Source organism: Crocodylus porosus, unplaced genomic scaffold (assembly GCF_001723895.1).
Source record: "Crocodylus porosus isolate Cpor-Errol unplaced genomic scaffold, CroPor_comp1, whole genome shotgun sequence".
Lineage (NCBI taxonomy): Eukaryota > Metazoa > Chordata > Crocodylia > Crocodylidae > Crocodylus > Crocodylus porosus.
The window spans coordinates 189,214,768-189,232,942 of NW_017728886.1; positions in this window are offsets into that span (position 1 = coordinate 189,214,768).

Consider the following 18,175-nt stretch of genomic DNA (forward strand, 5'->3'; position numbering starts at 1 on the left):
TGTGCTTCACCCACCGGCAGCTCACCCTCCCTGCCGGAGAGGCACGTAGGTCAGTGGGGTGTGTGCACGACACGGTGGTTTAATTGGCCCTAAATTGAAGTGGTGTTTTTTAAAACCCACTGCTTCAATTTAGGGCCCTCGTTTCATCTACATATGCCCTAACTAACCTAACAGATGATACGATGAAATCAACCCATACTACAGAGAACCACCTTTGAGCCCCAGTCATAGTGGCTGTGCTAGGGGTATGCTAGCAGACCAGCTTCACAGGGACTTCTTATGAACTGTGGGAAAGGTCTCCAAGCCAGCTCCACCTTTATGTAGGTCCAATGATCTCAGTGTATCGGGACATGGAGGTTGTAGCCAGTACTTCCCCTACATTTTGCAAGGTTTTTTAGTTTGATTAATGTTAATGTGAAAGTGGGGATTTCCAAATCCTCTTTGAATGTTATGGATTTGAACTTTCTTGCTGCAGCTGAACTTTTTGAGGTTCAAATTCTATGCCATAGAGAAAAGCGAGCCAGCAAAGGGATTTATTCATACCTGCTGGAAGTCACTTTTCCAAGAGAGACACTCCCATTCTCCAAAGCACAAAAAAAAAAAGGAGAGAAAACAAAACAAAACAAAATAGAAAGGCACAAAAAAAAAGTTCATGAGTGCTGCTGAAATAAATTACAGAGCATAAACTCCCACCAGCCCAAGGCAGTTGTTGAAGTAGTAACAACGGTTAGAGCGGACCTTGTTTAAAAATACCTGAAGCTTTCTTATGAATTCATTTAGGAGTGCAAATCCCTTCATTGCCTGCAAGGTTCATTAATGTCATCATCACCTTGTGTGGAAGCAAAATGGCAATGTAGAGCAACTAATGAAAACAAAGGTTAAGTACAATTTCTCTGCTTCTCAAGAGAATAAGTTCAGGAAACAACTTTCTATCATCAAGTGAGAAAATACACAAGATTCTTTTTTCTCCTCCATAAAATTTTATTCAAAACTTGAGCATAATGTGAAGACATACATTAAAATGGCAGCTATCTAAAAGATCACACAAGTTCTCTGCTGCAGATTAGAGAACATGAGTGAAATCAATAGCTTTGTATAAGTATGAGGTCCCTAATCACACCATGGATGTACCCCAGAGAATAGGTACACTTTAACTATCTGTGCATTAATGAACCTTTCCAGAGGCTGAACTTCATAATTATTAATAATATAATTAATAACGCTTTTAGATAGTACACAGAGTGCCTCACTCACCTGTAGAAGCAGTTGGGTTGCTGAGCAACAGGAAAATGGGGTTATAGTAAACATCACTCATCTGGAAGAAGAGGGGGAAAAAAAGGAATGGTGACCAAAAACAATAAATATTGAGGAGAGGAGAAGCGAAGACTTCAACAGTAAATATGTAGGCTAAATGGTCAGCTCTTAAGAGCACCTCAATGTCAGCCTCTCCTTGCTGCCACCAGGACTCCCACTGACTTTAGTGGGAGCATAAGACAAGGTGTTAAGAACATACCCACCTATACCTCACTCCGAGGCTCAGTAAACTACACAGGCAGGCTAGAGATAGCCACTGAGACTCCTCCACAGGGAAAACGTGAGAAGTGAGGGGATTGCCAGTTAGCCTCAGGTTCAGCGGTGAAACTCAGAAATGGTGGGCAGTATCACAACTCAGGCAGCAATTGACATGAACCCTAGGGATGACAGCCCGAATATAGCCATGAACTACACCATTTCATAGAGAAGGTAATTTTTCCCCCTTCAGAAAAGGTTATTATTTGTTAACCTGGTTTTCATATTCAGAGCTTGGGAAAACAATGGTTCATATCACAGTGGAGCCCTGGCTCCCATAGAGGAATCAGGAGTTAGCATAATACAATGATATTGTGTAGTCATACAATCAGTTACAGTAAAAGTGAATGAAAAAGCAATCTACTAATTTATAAGCATCCAAAGGTAGAGAAGACAGGGCAGGCTCAGTGTGATCATGGAAGGTCAGGCTAGAAAGCAAAATATGCTTCTGCATGCTGAGTAAATTGTGGGCAATGGAGAAGTCGCACTCCGAGGCTTGGTAGAAGGGAATTTATGGTAGCTGAGCTGCATGGCCAGCAAGGAAGTATGCTTTGGCTAAAAAATCATTGTAGAATAAATAATGCTGTGATCTGTACAAAACTGACCAGAGCCTTTTATCCAACTCTTACCTTTCTCTGGAACAGCAAGGGACATCCAGTCCCTGAATGCTACTCATCACCTCCAGACACATCCAATTCATAGACATAAGAAGGAAGAGAATAGCCAGCAAACTATTTTGCTTCATTCTCTTCAGCTGCTGGGCAAAGGGGTAACTTGGCTTGAATCTCTTGTCCCCCTCACCCCCTTTTCTTTCTTCAATGGTCACAGTGGCTGTCTTCAGCTTATACACATGGTTATCAGTGTGAAGTCTGGGAATGTATATGTCTGGCATTTTTGTCTCAAGCCTTTTCCTGTAGGAGAGGCCTAACAGCTTTTATGCCAGCTTGACTATTTTCCAAGTGCCTGATAAAGCAGTGAGCACTCCTGTAAATTCTGTTCCAGGGGGGAAAAAAAAGGTCAACTAATGCCAAGTAAATCAGTTCTTCAGCAGACTTGGCTGTTTGGTCAGACTTAAGTAATATTCACCTTCTGTACTTTCACAAGGCTTGGTAGTGATTCTGGGAAAGGAAAGGTATCAGCACAGACCAATCTAGTACAAATCCTGATACTTTAAAGATTATATTGGTCATTGATACCTAATGCTACTCTTTGAAATGCCATGAAGTAGAACAAATAGTGTATTTCATTCTTCAGGGAGACCGAAGTAAACCTTTGCTTTTATGCAAATCAGTAGCAGGCTTTGTACATCGTCTGTGTAGAAGTGATGCTCTCACTAAGGCACAGGAGTGAACTCAGAATTTGAAACAGGTGGAGAAAATGTTAAATCTTTATAAAGAAAATGTTTTTCTTGCAAGCGCGGTGCATACAACAGAACTTTCTGAACACTACAGTCATGTCAAAATGGGTTAGAGGGACTGTGTTCAGTTACCAGTGATGGTTATTTGAAAGGGTATTTGACTGGGAAAATGTATACAGCCTTTTCAAAATTCTTCTTCAGTTGTATAATTCCAAACCCTATAGTGCAGTTATCCCTCAAGAAACCTACTTTCCATTTCAAAACCACTACCTGTGAATGTTAAATTGAAAGGAGATAAAAGGATATCAAGTCACAATAGTAAAAGCTGCACACTTCCCCCCTCTTCATTATACAACAAGCTGATTCAGGATTTGCTGCTTTACATTTTCATACAGATAAAAAGGATACTGTGGGAATCCTGTGGCTGTACTATGTAATGCCACTGAGCAGGGACAAAGATAGTGATGAGTCACCTTCAAAAGGTTTGATTCAGTTTGAATGGGCTTCCCAAATTTTGGATTCTTATTTTGGGCTGTCTGAAACTCTTGTTTTTATAGCCATGGACTGCAACTCTTGAGTCTGATCTAAAGCCCATTCAGGCCAATAGGAGCACCTCACTTATTTTGGTCAGCTTTAGATCATGGCATTTATGCGAACAGGTTCTTCATTGATTTTAATCTTGTTTATTAAAGGAATGGCAATGGACTGATGAGGAACTGGGCCCCACCGCTGTTGACACTGGGCAAATGCAAAGTAATACTATGGTCCCTGAGCCAAACAGCTTACAACCTAAATAGACAAGGCAGTGCAGTTTGGGGGGAAGGTGTAGAATGCACCAGGAGTATAAACAATAGGATGGCAGCAAAATTATGTTGTTTCTATCATTTTTTGTGGTCAGCTTAGTTAGGAAGGGATCTGTGTAATGGAAAGCAAAGTGGAGGGAGAATGGATACTGAAGAAAAGGATGGACACTGAAGGAAAAGAGCTATCTAAAGGGATCAAGCAAGAATGAACAGAGTACCAAGCAGAGGTGAGGACACTGTGCAAGAGGGATGGAAGAGTATTGGAACAAACATGCAGTCAGCATGGGGTACAGAAAACAGTCAAAGCTGTCAGGAGTTCTCTGAGGGCATGTCAGTTTCATAGTTTCATAGTTGGTAGGGTCAGAAGGGACGTAAGCAGACCATCAAGTCCAAACTCCTGCCATGGCAGGAAAGAGTGCTGGGGTCAGATGACCCTGGCAAGGTGTCTATCTAGCCTCCTTTTGAAGACCCCTAGGGTAGGAGCAAGCACCACTTCCCTTGGAAGTTGGTTCCAGATCCTAGCCGCCCTGACTGTGAAGTAATGCCTCCTGATATCTCAATTAGGGTAGACTTCAACTAGCTCCTTCCTGGCTCTATCTCAATTAGCCTTTCTATTATTTGTCTTTCCTTCTATGCTTGTCTCTGATTATGGCCACTAGGGTCAGGAAGTGAAGTGCAGATGCTTAGAAGTCAGAAACAGATAGTTGCAGGATTACTGTTCATGGACTAACCAGGCTTGAGGCCTATAGAGTTCAGCAAGAAAGGGACTGGCTTGGAGGAAGCTTGACATCACTCTGAAACTCAGCAGAGCTTCTATGGTAGGACAAGAATGCTAGTGGTCATCAAGTCTAGGGGTTTTCAGGATAGATACTTGGTGGGCTTGAGGGTGACCATTTTTAAGGAGGACTCTAAAAATCTGTATAAACATATCTTGGACATCTGAAAGTCCCAGCTTTGGCTGCTTGTGCAGCCACTGTTACTAGCTTGAGTCTCTGGTTGGATATTCTGCATTTTTTCTCCATTGTAGCAGAGGAAAGGGGATTACCATCTAGGTAGTCTGATTTACCTTATGTTGCTTATGAATTATTCAAATTATGGAGTTATGCTGTTGCAAATCTGGAATAGCACATGGGTAAATCTTATGTAGGCAATGCATCACTATTAAAAAGTAAGTCAGTACAGCGATCAATAGATACTTTGTCCCCACTTTACTTCATTGTAAAAGTGTATGAGTGCATTACACTCAGCTAGGCTCCTTTTCCTCCACTCTCCCCCTTAAAATTTAAATTTAGCTATTTAGTCTCTTCTTGGTCAGTTGCTTTCATGGAATTTTTTTAAGGAAACATACAGTACTAGCCACTGGCCCCTTTTTACAATGAAGTCATTGAATGAGTAGGGAATAAGTCTGTACTCAGCACTGATGAGGCCGCAGCTGGAGCACTGTGTCCAGTTCTGGGCACCATGCTTTAACAAGGACATGGACAACCTTGAGAGAGTCCAAAGAAGAGCCACCCGTATGATCAGAGTCTTACATGGCAGGCCGTAAGAGGAAAGGCTCAGGGATCTGGGACTCTTCAGCCTGAAGAAAAGAAGGCTGAGAGGGGACCTGGTAGCAGCTTACCACTACACTAGTGGAGTACATCAAGGGCTTGATGAGCAACTGTTCACTAGGGCACCAGAGGGGAAAACTAGGAGTAATGGCCACAAACTCCTGCAAGACCAATTCAACATTAGGAAAAACTTCATCACAGTCAGGGTGTCCAGACTGGAATAAGCTCCCTCCAGAGGTGGTGCAATTGCCTATCCTGGAAATCTTCAAAAGGAGACTAGACAGTCACCTTGCTGGGGTCACCTGACCCCCAATTATCTTTCCTGCTTGGTGCAGGGGGCTGGACCTGATGATCTTCTAAGGTTCCTTCTGGTCTTACAATCAATGAATCTGTTAATCTATGAATGGAGAATTTGGTCTTATGTCCAGCAATAGAAACTGTGCTTTTTTCTGTTACACAACAAAAAAAGCATAGTTCTTTTGTTCTATGTTACACATTGAATAGTGTGTAAGCCTATAGAGATGTATGGGTGGAAGGAGGTAGAGTTCAATATGTTGTGAAGACCTTAACTCAGAGCTGATTGGAAATGAGTGCACAGGCGACAAAAGCTCCTATAGCTGAAAACTAAAGCTCGCCAAATTCAGACCATAAAGAAAGTAATGAGTGTATTTAAGTATTGGAGAAGGGTTGTGATTGATTTTCTATCATTTGATATCTTTTAAGCTTGTTTTTTTTTTAAAGATATATAAGAGCTTCAGCCAAATAATTGCATAATTTGTGTTTTGGCAGGGGGTCAGGTTCAAAATGGTCCCTTTTAAAGTTAAAGCCTAGTAAGTCAATACTTTGAAATTCTCTAGGTCTGATTCTCTATTGCTTAAAGCCCCCTTGTTTACATCAACAGTTTGTTGAGGCAAAGGGGCCATAAAGGGAAGAGATCTTCATCTCATGGAATAGTCTCTCAGTGGGTTGACTCCATCCTGGCCAGAGAGTTGCCAAGGCAGCTCTGTACTTACCTCATAGCCCTAGAATCTGTGGGATGTCAGGAGATGGGTTAAAATGTTAAATGATGGGGACAGGATGGAAAACTATCCCCCCAGTTGGTGGTAAGTAGATTATAAACTAGACTAGAGCACTGAGGAAGGGAAAGAGGTGTTGAGAATTAGGGTTCATGTTTCTGTGCGAACATCTCTTATGAAAAAAAATAGGGGATAACAAATAGGATTCTACAGAATAAGATTCTATCGAAGTTACTCTAAAAACCTATAGAATTTAGGCAGGGAATGTTATCATCGTTCTAGGGTAGAACAAATTTTAGATACACACCTAGATACTATGGCAGTAGATTCAGTAGAAACACACAGATAGAAAGATCATAGAAAAAATAATAGAAAAACTATACTTTTAAAAATAATGTACAGGCATTTCCTGAAATGTGTGGTCAAATCCTGCAGGGAGAAAATGCTTCTATTCTGCTTTCTGGACTTGTTGTTAAATACAGCAGCATGCCACCCTCCAGAGCTCTGGATTCACTGTCAGTGCCTGCTCTAATATGCCCCATATGGAGTTATTTCAGTGTCTATAGGGGAAGAAAAATGGTAAAATAATAGGATCGTGGGGTTATAGAAAAGAAGGACTAGAAGGGACCTCACAAGGTCATCTAATTGAACCCCCTTCTCAAGGCAGGATCTTCCCAGCAAAGTTTCTTTCCACCCCGTTCTTGAAAACCTCCATGGATGGACAGTCTACAGCTTATCTAGGTGGTTAACAACCCTCATAGTCAGAATGTTTCTCCTAATCTCCAGCCTAAATTTCTTGTGATGTAACTTGAGGCCAGTGCTCCTATGGCCACAGAAAAAAAGCCCAACTTCATCCTCTTTATAATTGCCTTCAGGTATTTGAAGACATCTATCAAATGTCTGTTCTTGGACCTATACTATTTAATGTCTTTATAAATGATCTGGACTCTGGTGTCAGAAGCAGACTGGCCGAGTTCACTGTCAACACCAAACTTTGGAGAAGAGTATCCACACTTGAGGATAGGCTGGTGATCCAGGCCTACCTTGATAGGCTTGCAAGGTGGGCAGATGAAAACCTGATGGCATTCAATATGGAGACATGCAAGGTACACCACCTTGGGAAAAAACCCAGACATCACACTTATATGGTCAACAATGCTACACTCACTAGCACCATGACCAAAGGAGACTTGGGGGTCATGCTTGACCACACAATGACCATGAGCCACCAATACGATACCGCAGCTGGCAAAGCGAACAAAACTCTGGCTTGCATCTACCGATGCATCTCAGGCAAGACCCAGGTTGTCATCCTCTTGGTGTACTTGGCCTTGGTGAGGCTGCATCTGGAGTACTGCATCCAATTCTGGGCTTCACAATTCAGGAAGGATGTGGAGAAACTTGAAAGAGTCCAGAGGAGAGCCAAGTGCATGATCAGAGGGCAAGAAAACGGGCCTTATGAAGAGAGGCTGCAAGCCATGGGACTCTTCAGCCTGGAGAAGCGCAGGCTCAGGGGTGACTTGTTAGGAAGTGCATCAGGATCTGGGGGAATGTCTTTTCACCAGAGTACCCCAAGTGATGACAAGGTCCAACAGTCACAGACTCCTCCAAAACCATTTTAGGCTGGACATAAGGAAAAACTTTACTGGCTGAGCCTCCAAGGTCTGGAACAGACTCCCCCAAGAGATGGTGCAAACACCTACTTTGGTTACTTTTAAGAAACATTTGGATGCTTATCTTGCTGGGATCCTTTGATGATCTTACGAGCTCCCATCTACACCTAATATCTACGAAACCTATGAAATCCCCCTCAGTCTTCTCTTTTCCAGATTAAACAATTGTAGTTCTTTCAGCCTCTCTTCTTCATGCTTCCCAGGTCTCTAATCATTTTTGTTGCTCTGCGCTGAAGTCTCTTCATTCTGTTCACATCCTTCTTGAAGTGTGGAGCCCAAAACTGGACACAGTACTCCAGATGAACCCTCACCAGTGCTGAATAAAGCAGAAGACTCTCTTCCCTTGATCTGCAAGTGACACATCTGTTAATACAACACAGTATACTATTGACCGTTTTTGCATAAAGAGCACACTATTGGCTCATATTCAGATTATGATCTATTGTAGCCATCAGGTCCTCCTCTGGATTACTGATGCCTAGCTAGTTATTCCCCATGCATGCATGCATTTATTCTGTACCAAGTGCAGGACTTTGTACTTGTCTGTTTTTAATTTCATTTTGTTGATGGTAGACCATTTCTCCAATCTATCCAGGTCAATATGGATACTAGCCCTACCTTCTAGAGTATATGCAACTCCACCCAACTTGCTATCATCTGCAAATTTGCTAAGCATGCACGCAATTCCATCATCAAAACCATGCATGACTGGTGCTTCTTGAGTCAGGGGGGGCATGTGCCTCCCCTGACACCAATCAGTGACCGGGGAGGGGGTCCCCCATAGCCAAATGTGCTGACTGGGGGTAGTCCTCCCATGGCTGATCTCACTCACCAAAAAGCAGCTGTCCCACTTCCAGAAGTCCCATGACCACTTCCAGAAGCAGTGTGGCTGCTTTTGCTGGTGGCCTAGCACCCCAGCTGGCACTTGCAGGGGTGGCACCAGTGTTTCCGCCTGCCCTGCTGCCCATCGCCTAAAAAGGGAGCACAGCCTGACAAGGGGGTTCACCAATACTCTCAGGGGGTGCATGTGCACCCTCTATACATTGCCACTGATCAAAATCATAAATAAAGATATTAAACCATGCTGGACCCAGGACAGACTCTTGGAGAGCCCCACCTAATACTTTATTCCAACTAGACACTCAGCCATTGATGACTGCTTGTTGAGCATGGTGATACAACCTATGTATCCACCTGACAGTACTATTATCTAGTCTGTATTTCCTTAGCTTGTTAATGAGAATGTTATGGGACACAATGTCAAAAGCCTTGCTAAAGTCAAATTATAAGCATAGACTTGCTCTCCTCCCATCCACAGAGCCTGTCACGTTCTTATAGAAGGAAATCAGGTTGGCCAGGCATGACTTGCTCATGGGAAATCCATGCTGGATGCTTCTGATCACCTTGTTTTCCTCTAGATGCTTTGCACTACATTCCTTGAGGACCTGCTCCATGATCTTTCTGGGTATTGAGATTAGATTGGCTGGTCTGTAGTCCCCCAGATCTTCCTTCTTCCCTTTCTTAAAGATGGACACTATAGTTGCCCTTTTCTAGTCATTTGGGATATCATCAACCTCCACAATTTCCAAGCCCTGTGGGCCAGTTGACATGACTGTGCATGTGGCTGGGCAATGGTGCAATCTTGTGCAGGCCTCAATCCAGCATATGGGATCAGGGCCATGGGGCTGATCTGGCATGCAGGACTGGGGCCAAGGGGGTGATCAAATGCACAGGACCAGAGCCACAGAGGCCAATCTGGTGTATAGGTTTGGGGCTGCAGGGCCTAATCTAATGCATGGGACTGGAGCTGCAAGGCTTGATGCAGCACATGAAACCAGTGCTACAGGTGCAATCCTGCATGTAGGATCGGGGCCTGCTCTGGGAGGGTTTGGCTACCACACCCCACTGATCAGGCCTATGGACTGGATCTGGCCCACAGACTGACCACACACTAGTTTTCTGGCTTGCAGGGCCAAAAGATTGGACACCTCTACTTTAGGTTGTTTGACTCCTTTGTCTTTGCTGCCAACTATGCTGTTCATCTGGAAGATGCCTTGATTTGTGAAGACTGAAGTAAAAAAGGCATTACATCCCTCAACCTTCTCTGCAACCTCCATAACTAGATTGTGCAGAGGTTTATTTGGTTTTCCTTTTCTTCTTGACATTGTTTTAGAATCCCTTTTAATTGCCTTTTATGTCTCTTGCTAGGTGCATCTCAAATCATGCCTTGACCTTCCTAATTTTCTCCCTGCATGCTTGTACAATATTCTTATACACTTCCATAGTAATATGACTGGGTTTAAAGTTTTGTAGGATTCCTTTTGAGTTTCAACTCGTTGAAGACATTGCTCTCTAGCCAGGCTAGTCTCCTGTTGCACTTCCTATTTTTCTGTCACAATCCAATGCACTTGCTCCTGCACTCTTAAAAGGGCTTCCTTAAAGTGCAGCCAGTTCTCCTGGACTTTTTCCCCCTCAGACTTTCTTCCCAGTGGATCTGGCCTTTAGAAAAGTTCCCTGACTTTGTTAAAGTCTACTTTTCTGATGTCAAATGTCTTTATTTTGCTGCTCTCCTTCATACCTCCGTTTAGGATCTTGAACTCTATCATTTTGTGGTCACTGTCACACAAGTTACCTTCCAAGTTATCTGAAATCTCCAGAAGTTTCAAGAGAGATGCTTACAATTTACACTTAGACTCTGTCCCTGCCTTGCTCAACCAATCACTCTAAAACCATGGAAGAGACTTCCTTCCAAGCTGGTGGGGGTTAGGAATGACAGCACCTGGACCTCAACTCTGCTCTCTTGAACGGGCATTAGTTCCTCTTCATGAATCTTCTGCAATCTTTTCATGAGATCTTTCCAGATAACCTGACCTTGAGTTCTGGTGTGACACTGACTCTTGTGTGATTAAGGTCTTGACATTGTATCAATGTAGTTCTCTCAAATGAGGTGTGCAGGAAGAGAGAGACAATCATAAAGTAAGAATTGATGACAAGCATAATAAAGAGCACCTTGACAGAGGACATGGAACACAAGGCGACACAGAGAAGCAGTTAGAAGCCAAGGCACAGAAAAGTTCAGGGGGTTGGAAGGGAGGAATAGTGTATGTCGACAGCAAGGGGACAGATAGGAATAGAGTTGTTCAGAACCTTTACAGAAAATACAAGGAGTTGGGAATGTAATTTAGAAGGAAAGCTAGTGAAGGAATTCAAGGTGGGGGCTTTAAGGAATCAATTTTCACCTTTCCATTTTCATCTTCAGCTCTCTTACAGTTAATAAGTTATTTGCAGAGATTGTTAATTGTATTGATTGCATTTGCCATTATTACTTGTTGAATGATTATGTATTATCTTCTTTTGAGTAATGAATTGTATCAAGTTAATAGTGGGTAAAAACACCTCAGCCCCTCCTCTCACAGTACTGAATTGGTGACATATTAAGCAGGAGAGAATCAAGCCCACTAAACTATTTAAGATATTAATCTACAATGAGAATTTCCACAACCATAGAGCTAAAAAGTACAATCCCACTTGTCCAGTACCATGAAAATGAATGTTGATAGCTGCCTGGATCAATTCTATCATGAAAATAATGGTATCATTCTGGGCTCAAGATTTAGAGCCTTAAAGGCTTTGGGGAAGATACACTGAGTAACCTACATAGGAAAGTAGATTGATTGACAGTGGCTGGAACACACATAAAGCTGACATTTCTACTTGTCTGGGCCTTTATCAAGGCTGATAAGCTGAAACCTTGTCTTTCTGAGCTTTCCTGCTGCTTTCATCTGTAAACTCCTGCATTTGCATGCCTCTTGAGGCTTTGACTAGGTGTGCAAACAACAAGTCTGTTATACTATTGGATATTTCTTGATGGTCTAAGGGAAAGAAACCAAATTCAGCCCAGAAGGGAGAAATTACTTCCACTCTTTCATCTCTTTTTATAAACAAACCCATCTAGATACCAACAAGTAGGAGCTCTGAGAACAAAGAAACTTTCATGCAAATGCAACTTTTGGGCCCCAATCCTGCAAATATTTACTACCTGGGAACATGTTTACTGCTTTCAGATGCCCCATTGGAGTCTAATCACAGTACACCTGGTTGATAACCAGCAAAGGTTGGGCCCTTGGTGGTACAGTAATGTGATGCTATTGAGAAGGAGTAATACTTAATGTAGCTTTATAATACATCAGTCCAGTTTTAACTGAAATTGTAAAGGAAACTTCAGGAAGTGTGGCAAAGGATTCAATATCTTCTTTAGAAAGTAAACAAAGGCTAATGAAAATGCTCATATCCAGGAAAAAACTTAATATGTTGTTATGAAAACATACAGTAATTATAAACATTAGAAGCATCAGAGGCTGGTGCAAAGAGAGTTGCTTGATATTTCCCTGCAGATAAAAAGCCATCTGCATGCTTCAGGAATCATCATTTTTCTGTTCTCTGGGGTAGAGAACGATACACACTTGCTAAGCCTCCATTTACTATATACAAATGTTACACTATGCCGCGTAGCAAGAGGAAAAGTGTTCTATACATAAATACCTTTAATAGCAAAAGGCAAACAATTTAATGAGACCTGGAATGTGGCAAATTCAAGGGCCACAACTGAATTCTGGTAATTAGCAAATTAGTTCTAGGGAATCCCATGGATTAAGCTATTTTTCAGCAAAACACTCATCTTATTTTTTTTTGTCAAAAACCCAGTACGCTTCTAGAAAATGTGATGGTGGTACCCCAAGATTTAATTTATCTCACGGACATCCCAGACTTCCAGTTTTCAGGCATTACCCTGAGAGAGGTGATTCAAGATCAGTGGATTTTGCACTGGGTTAGAAGTCAGAATACATAATTTCTTTTCCCAACATGGACACAGTCTAGTCCTGTGAATCTGAGTAAGTCATTGAATCATGTTTGACTAGAGCTGCAAAAGCACAATCCCCTTTTCTTTTGGTAGTTTTATTTACAACAGCAACATTTGTTTCCCGGTTTCTGCACCTGCCATTCTGTTGTGGGCTCAAGTCTGGGAGCTCATAACAGAGCAGATATAGTAGGAGACTGCTACCCCTCCTATTAGAAGTAAGTGTGTGCAGTGCTGCAGGGAAGCTAACTGCAAAGCAGTAAGCCCATTGACAGGAGAGACAGGTAGCTTCTGTAGGTTGTAAGGAAGCAGGCCAGAACAATAAGCCTGCTAAAAAGGGGAAAAGAGAAACCCCACGGCTCCAATACATGTACAGAGAGGCTGCTCTGATGTGAGTGCATTGGAGCAGACTCAATTGATCAAGTCTGCTGGGATGTGGTAATTACTGTGCTCCAGTGGATTCCAGTGTTATGTGCATCTGCATCCCCATGCTGAAAAATGGCAGTGTAGGACTTTAAACTAAAGCTCATTTGATGGGCCTTCGTTTGAAGTGTTCCACAGCCATTTTTCACTGCATTCTGGGATACCGGAGGACTTCAACTTGAATGGCACATCTGTGGGGCATGGCTGCACCTTAATGGAACAGGAGCTAGGTTGTGCAGATCAGAGATAAACCTGCCCTAGAGTGGCATAATTTTGAGCCACATAACAAGTGTGTTAAGCCACGTGAAGGTGTTAACGTGTAAATAATCCAGGTGTTAAGAGCTCCAGGAACTGCCCCAAATTAGTGTGTAACAAGGCCCTTAGCAAGATGTGGCAGGCATAGAGAGGGGGCCAGACAGGACTGAAATTGATACTAAGGGGCTCCATAGCCATCCTCTGGGGTTGCTTCTTATCACAGAGGACAGGGTAGCTATATGCCATTATAGACTAAATAAGATTTACATGGAGAACACAAGTTGCATGAACTCATGATCACTGTATCAGATGCAGTAATTAGTAGGGCTGTGCAAAAGGGCACTGTTCTGTTTTGCCTTGAGTTTCGATGGTTCGATGGAACAGTGTTTCATGTCAAATTTAATTTTGAGTCGAGACAGCTGTTCCGTTCTGTTTCATCAAAACAGAAAGACTTTTTCTATGCTGTTTCGACGTTTCGCTGGGAATGGGAAGTCAGCCCAGTGCTAGATCATGCCAGGGAGGCAGACAACCCAGCTGGGCTGCTTTCCCATCTCCCACACTAGATTGTGTAGGGGCGGAAGGTAGCTCAGCTGGGCTGGTTCCCGGTCCCCCATGCTAGATGGTGCCAGGGCGGGAGGCAGCCCAGCTGGGCTGCTTCTCCATCCCCCGCACTAGATTGAGCCGGGGCAGGAGGCAGCCCACCTGGGCTACTACCTGGTCCTCTGTGCTAGATAATGCTGGGTGCAGGAGGCAGCCCAGCTGGGCTGCTTCCCGTTGCCCCGTGCTAGATCATGCAGGGGGAGGGAGGCAGCCCAGCTGGACTGACTTCCCATCCACATGGTTGAAACATTTCGACTTTCTAAATTTTTTGACCAGCCTTGTTTTGCTTTGAAGGTATTTTGACAGCCTTTGTTTCATTCCAATTTTGCTCTTTTGACTTTGAAATTTGTTGAAATAGTGTCGAAATGAAATGGCTGGTGAAATTTCACCCAGCCCTATTGCGCAGTAACTAATCGGGTGTAAATTTGATACCTGCATGATGCTTAAGTCATGCTCAGGTCAATGTAAATTGCCATATTTACTGTGCAGTACAGGTGTGCATGTGTAGATGTGTGCCCATACTGCACAGTAATTTCAGTTACCGAGCAGTAAATACACATGTGTAGATGTCTCAGTGTGTCACAATTCAACCCTAAATCTAGATACGGTGGCATGGAGTCTTATATTAGAAATATGCCGATAAGAGCAGTCTGTGCAGAATTTAACTTCTATTCACTTTAACTACAGTAGCTTTATTCTACCTCTAGTCCACTTCTGTACATTGTTATTTAAGTTTCTTAGTTTGTGTTTAGCCCTTGGGGGTCTGAACCAAAATGAGGTACTAAGTGCACTACAAATAGAGAGAGACAGCCTTTACCTCAAATAGCTTATAGGCCATTAGACAAGGCAGACAAAACATGGCAGGATAAGGAGAGAGGTGGCATAATTTGCTCAGTACACACACTAAATAAGTGTCTAAGCTGGGAATAGAATCTGTTTGTCCCAAGCTAGTGCCATGTCTACCAGACCACCGCTAAAATGTTAGAATTTAATTACTGTGTTAAATAGCATAAACTCTGAGCTATTGGAGCAAGTACAGTTTTCATTTACCATGAATTCTATTGAAGTGCTGCTGAGAGAAATGGAATTAACAATGGATAGTTCCATATGCTCAGAACTTGTTTTACACAAACATATTAACCAGATATGGCTGGTTAATAAGTTTGTGTAAAACATAAGGCTGTTTTGCAATATTAGCCAAATCAAAAGGATAGTTGGTAAATTTAGCTGTCTATGAACTGTGCTATGCATTGAAGAAATTCATCAGTGAAAGAAGTCTCAGTGAGGTCAGTGGGACTTAGCTACCTGCCCAAGTTTTTACCTGAGACCTATATGCTTATTTACAAATTAGATTGGCAATGCAAGTGGATGGAACTGGGGATGAGCCCATATGTTTTTCTCTCACTGAGGACTTGGCCAATACAAAAAGCCCAAAGTTAAATAAGTAAGCCGTCCTCTCCATTGGTTGATATTTTGTTTCATATTTGCTCTTGCAAGAGCTATACTCTAGAGCTAGCTTTTGAGGCAGGGACCATATCTTGTTTTATGTTTTTGTTTCCAGTGGCATGCCAAATGCATACACACATCTATTTAAAAATGCGTATGCATGATAATAACTTGTATGACTCTCATTCATTTTTTGTATAGAAAACTAGCTTAAGCTGTGAAAAAAACCAGGAAAAAATAACATCTCAATATGAGTTTTTATTTTATATTGTCCAACCATAACATCTCACATCTTCATCAGGAGTAACTCCAAATGCTTGTCACTCTATTTGCTATGTTATAATAGAGAATCTCTGTTTTCAAGTCACTGCAAAATAGTTTGCAATTTAAAAAATATGTATTTATTTTCAGTAGCAGTCACATCCTTAGGCATTCAGGTAGATCAATAGTTAGGAAAAAAAGTAAACATTTTATTTCTGATCTAAATGTGACTGAATGGCTAGGCAAATGGTCCATCAGTGATTTTCTCTATCTTCTGTTCCCATATTATATTTCAAAATCAAATACCTATTCAATCATGTATTCTTGGGGTGGTGTAACAGAATCCCTACCCCATTACTAGAAAAGGAGGGAGATCTAGGGGTACCTGGCTCTTTTCCCCTCCTTCACCCTCTTCCCTCCACCTTTTTCTCTCTTACCTTTTGGGTGTTTTCTGCTGCATCGTTTCCCTGGTTGAGGTCCCTTCCTTTAGTTTCTTTGTTCTGCAGTTCTGATTTCCAGCCCCACCCCACTCCCTTCACCTACTTTCACTTTGTCTCTGTGTCTTCTGCCTGTGCCCTGGTGATGATGCCAAAGGCAAGGGAGCCTGAAACATGATGGCTGCCAGGTCCAGGTGTAGGCAGAGCCTGATGACCCAGGGGGTGCAAGTAGTGGGGTCATGTCACCCAGGAAACCCTGCATAAGCCTAAGCCTCAGGCCAGGAAAGCAGTCTGGCTGTGCACGCTGCTGGGGACAGAACCTTCTCTGAGAGGTGTGAGGACTGCAGTCAGATGGTGGCGAGAGGACTCAGGACACAGTTCTCCAAGTGACGAGAAGCTGGGGATATGGATCGGAAGCAAGCTAAGTATCTTGGGCATGTTCTATTTTGTCTTCTTTTCTACTTAGAGCCCACCACCAAGCAGTGTGGTGGACCCCATGTGGGACATTCCTTTGAACGGGGACTGGTGTGTATATTTTGTGGTTTTTGTTTTCTCCCAGAGGGCTGGATTGTGGCTCTAGGGGAGGCAGAGGCCACTGAAAGGAGGTGACTGATGACTGTGAAAGCTTGGACTGTGTCTCTTGCACAAAAATGCAAGACAGTGGCTAGGGCAAGACTGGATTGTGGTGACAAGTCTGCCACAAGAAAAATCAAGTCTCTGATATGATTGCAACTCATTAAAGTGTAGAGAAAGTGGAGCTTGTGGCACCCAATACCAGACCCGTGCCATAAAATAATAAGAGTGATGGTTCCTCTAAAAGGAAAAATTGTTGGCAGAGACCTGACACACTCACCACATGTGTATATCCAAGCTAAGAAAGCAAGAGAGAGAGGCTGATCTAGTGTAATTACATATACATTTCAATTGAGCTAGTAACTAAAGAAGACAAAAGACTAAATATACATTTCAAGCAAAACCTGTAAAAGGTGCACTGAATACAGGAAAGATGTCCTATACATAAAACACATACTCATATTTCTCAAAACAGGCATCCAATGTCTAAGGTGTTACAAACATCTAAATCATTCAATGTCCGTCTGGAGTTTTGTAAATAGACCATGACCTGGTACAGGCTATTGCAAATTTGCCCTATTGTTAAACAAATACCCAAAGACAGGTCTGATAACCAATATCTTTATGTATCCTGTTTAACCACTCAAGACCCATCACATTTAATTGCCAAGGTAGTCAGTGGTTGAAAGAAACACAAGTCTTCATACCTGGACAAATCTAAAAATAGGAGCCAGGCAATTTAACAATTGTAATGTGATGGTTCCCCTTTTCCTCTCTGTTTTGTTTAGACTTTAATTGACAAACCATCAAGTAAAATGCTTTGAAGCTATACAATTAAAACAGTTTAAAAAGCAAGACAGAACTGCCAGCCAGGTGTGTAGTCTAGGGAAGACCAAGAAGCCATCCTGCACCCAGTCTACAAGTGAAGGACCCACACTCTGTGAAAATTGTAAAGACAAGAACTGCTTCCTACCTACTTGGGTAAAAATCTCTTGTAGCTAAAATAGTACAAAGACTGTAATAGCTCATGTATTGAATATTAAGAACAAGTCTTTGTCATTTACTTCTGTAGCTTGTTGGTAGTTATTAAAGCAAGTCTTTCTGTTATTAATCAACTGAGTGTTGTGTCAATTCTTAAAGCACTAGGTTAAAAACCCACTTTTAACTGCAACACTAGGGACATCCTGAACTTATAGAATCATAGAATCATAGAAGTAGGGTCAGAAGGGACCTTGTAGATCTTCAAATCTGACCCCCCGCCTGGGCGGGAGAAAAGACTGGACTCAAATGAGTCCAGCCAGGTAGTCATCAAGCCTCTTCTTAAAGATCCCCAGGGTAGGAGCCAGCACCACTT